This window comes from Corylus avellana, chromosome ca6, assembly GCF_901000735.1.
Source record: "Corylus avellana chromosome ca6, CavTom2PMs-1.0".
Taxonomy (NCBI): domain Eukaryota; kingdom Viridiplantae; phylum Streptophyta; class Magnoliopsida; order Fagales; family Betulaceae; genus Corylus; species Corylus avellana.
The window spans coordinates 26,512,819-26,516,786 of NC_081546.1; positions in this window are offsets into that span (position 1 = coordinate 26,512,819).

A 3,968-nucleotide genomic window follows, 5' to 3' on the forward strand; every position below is an offset into this window, starting at 1 on the left:
TAAGCAAATTCATAAGTCTAGACCTAAGATTTCTCAAGTTTGGGTTAGGAAGGATGATACCATTCACCCCTTGAGGGGGAGTGGTGATGATCTCACCTTATGTTAGGTGAGTCACCCACATGTCTAGGATTGTTTTTCATGCATATCTTTGCATATCCTAGAGCATGTTGTTTTTCGTTTTTCATTGCATTTTTGTTTTATTTCGTTTTGAAATTGTATTTTGTTTGTGTGCATTTCTTTTGTGAAAAATAACAAAACGACAAAAATATTTTACTTTGGTTGTTTTTTTCTTTCTTTTCTTTATTTTGTCTTATGCACCTAGATAGTTCATTAATTTCTCATGTTGCTTTTTATGAATTTAATTCCTTACGTCTTGGAATATTCTTAATATGCATGAGATGAAAATTTGTGTCAATGGACTTGTTTTTGTGGTTACCTAAAGCCTGAGCTTATGTGATACATTTTGCCTATGCTTTATCTCTTGTGCACATTTAAGCTTAAATTGAGGTTTTGTTTCACTTTATTTGTGAGGTCTGTTAGGTAACCATATGAGGTTTTTGACTAGTCATATTTTTCAAATTGACCATATGCTAGTTGAACCTAGGGCTTAAAAATTCCTGCTTTCTCTTTTGTGATAAGCACCAAAAGTTTAAGGACACTTTCTCAAAGAGAAAAATAAACAAAATAGTGAAACAAATAAAATCAAAAGATCATATTCAAAAAGGAATTTATTTCACTGTGTCAAACTTGTGCAAAATATTTTACAAAGAGAATTGTATAGGATGAGAGTGGCTAGGCCCTAGTATGATAAGGTTTGACTTTTGATTTGATATACTTGTCAAAACCTCATGGTGGTGAAACTTTCTCCTCATTTTGTAAATTGAAAATTTTTCTCTTTGGATGGCTTACCCACACACCACACAAGCATACGTTGAATGAAACATTTTCTTGGCTTGGGTTAAGCAATATGAGTTTCTAGCCATTTCTAGTCTCATGTATATTTTGCATATTTGGAGCATGTTTGGATATTCATTGTGCAATACATGAGTCATTGATGTGTTATCATGTGTGTTCATTTAACTTTTAAGGGAGAGAAACATGCTTTGCATTTCCAGTTTCCTGTTGTTAATTGAGTCATACATTGAGGGGGAGTTTTGCTGATGTTTCTTTATAATCACGCATCATTTTTTTTCATGAGTTTTATTTATGTCTTATTGTTCCACATATGCCTTGATGTATTTTGTGAAGTGTTTCAGGAAACATGAAGACCTTTTGTCATTCTGTGACAAAAAGGGGGAGTAAATATGGGGAGATGATGGGATTGGCTCGACATTTTGGTTTTGTCACTGAATTGCCAAAGGGGGAGTTTGTTAGTTCTTGTGTTGGCTTAATTCAGTTCCAAAATGCATATGCTACTATTCATGGCTCAAACACTGATATAGAATGCTCAGAATCCAATCTCCACCGTTCATAATTTAGATTCATGTGTTATGAACGTCCCTACAAAATTTCAGCTCAATCGGACCACAAACGCCCATCGATCGGAGCTGTTGATGAAGACTGGACAGGCCGGGTCCGGACCACAATTCCCCGGGTCCGGACCTCATTTCCAGAAACTAAAATCTTGCTCCGCGAAGCCGTGTCCGGACAGCCCATTAACATGTCCGGACACCCCGTAAGTTTTAGGCCCAAAAACATGATTTTAAGTGGGTTAGGTCTAGGGTTTTGTCGGGGGTATATATACATCATTATAGAAGAGAGAAGCACGAATTTTCACCCCCAGAGAGTTCGTGTGAGGCTGTGCTTGAGTGATTATTTTGTTGTGAGCCAAATTGATTCCTCTTAGAGGATTTTTGTTAGTATTGATCGTGTGCTTAATTGAAGTCTATCGGAAGGGTCCGATAAAGGAGAATCACGTTGAAGAAAATTGTGAGCGAGGAGACAAGTTGGAGGCTTGTCGATCTTACAGAGTCAAGGTCTTGCAAAGGGTTGTAAGTGTTCCTCGTGTCTGTAATCTCTGGATAATCTTTTGATAGTGATTTCCTGGGTTTGGCTGCCCCGGAGAGGTTTTACTTTTAGAACGTTTTCTAAAAGGTTTCCTCTTCGTCACCAAAATCTTTGTGTGTGATTGTTCATATTTTGGTGAATGTTTGTTTTGATATATATCTGTTAATTCTGCATAAAATTGTGATATTTATCTGTTTAGAATTTTTCACATTTCAAATGTATTATTCATATAGTAAATCTCATTCACTTGAAAATGACATTAGGGGTTGGAGAAATATATCCACTGATCTATAAGAAATCGAAAACCATAAATAGAAAACGTTATTTAAGAAATCCAAAACCAAAACAACATATATAAATAAATAAAATCACTCCTTGATTACAGAATTGAAGTCTAAACAGGTAGGTCAATGGTAAGTCCAATTGAAACACTTCATTATTATAACCCAAGCTAGTAGCTCTGCACAAACTTTCTCATATTCAAATCTGCTGAATATGTCCCACGCGTTCCCGTATTGAACTCCATTTGTCAATTACACCAAAAATTCACAAAATGGCATCATCTCTTTCCAAACCAGGAAGATTTTATCCATAATTAAGCGGGCAAATCAACAAGCAAATTTGATTGGTGTAGTTATGATTCACCTAGTGGTGTTTCTTCCTCTGCATCTGAAATTCTAATGCCAGAGGTTGAAAAATGCCTATTTTGTTTTGGGTAGCCATTGGATTGCAAGTTGTCATCATCATCATCGTCATCATCACCGGGTCTCTTAGTAAATTGAATACCATCTATTAAATCTGCCACCTTCTCTTCACACCTATGTATAGGTAGGAGATGGAATCCGCAACTTTTAAAGAGCATTGACTTTGAATTGCTCTGGCAAACAAATTTAACTTGTAGATGATCATTATCCTCCTTAAACTTAAAAGATGTTGGAACATGGAAATGCAACCATACATGATCTGAGTCCAATGGATAAACTCTTTCACTGGTACGATAGATTTGGTGAAAGTTCTGAAATTTCTTAAAGTTGCTTACAGTTACGCAAGAAAAGTCTCATCAGCCCATCAAATCTTTTAATACATCTAGGAAGGATAACAATCCCACTTTCTGATAGATCCAATGTGGAATAACAATTAAATGTCATGGAGAAATTTGATTCTGATGTCGAAAATACTCTTTCAAATTGAGATGTATGTGGTTCTTCCAAAAATATTTCCAATGACATGCACCCCACTACATATACATTTTTTATATTCGGTGGAAGTTCTAGAATTTCTTGAAGTTACTTGCAATTATTCAAGCGAAGTGACCTCAAGCCAGCAAATCCCTTAATGCATGTAGGAATGGTAACAATAGCACTCCCTGATAGATCTAATTCTTCCAATGTGGACGACCAATTAAATATCTTGAAGAAATTTGATTCTACTAGGACATTGTTTTTAAGATCCAATATTTGTGGTGCCGGAAATACTATTGAGGTACAATCATCATTAGAAACACTTGAATTCGTTGGAGGTGGCAATGGGAGTAATTCTGGACGTGATGAAATTTCTAATTCCTTCATAGATAGAATAGAGGGTATGGATTGTCTATTATCCCCAATCTTCTCTGGAAACTTAACAAGTTTTGAACAACCCTCAAGATTAAGATACTCTAAATGTTTCAACTTATAAATGCTACTTGGAAGATTCATAAGGTTTATGCAACCTTTTGGTTCTAACTCTTTAAGCCCAATAAGGTACCCAATAGATGAAGGTATTTCTTTTATACCAGTGCATCCAAAGTTGATCAATTCTAGATGCTCCATCTCACACTCAATTTCAGGAAAGCTATTAAGCATTGAGCAACCAACAAGCCAAAGAGATTTTAGAGATCTCAACTTAAGTCTTCTTGGAAAACTGGTAAGGTTATAGCATCGTGTAAGACTCAAATGAACTAGCTTATCAAGATATCCAAC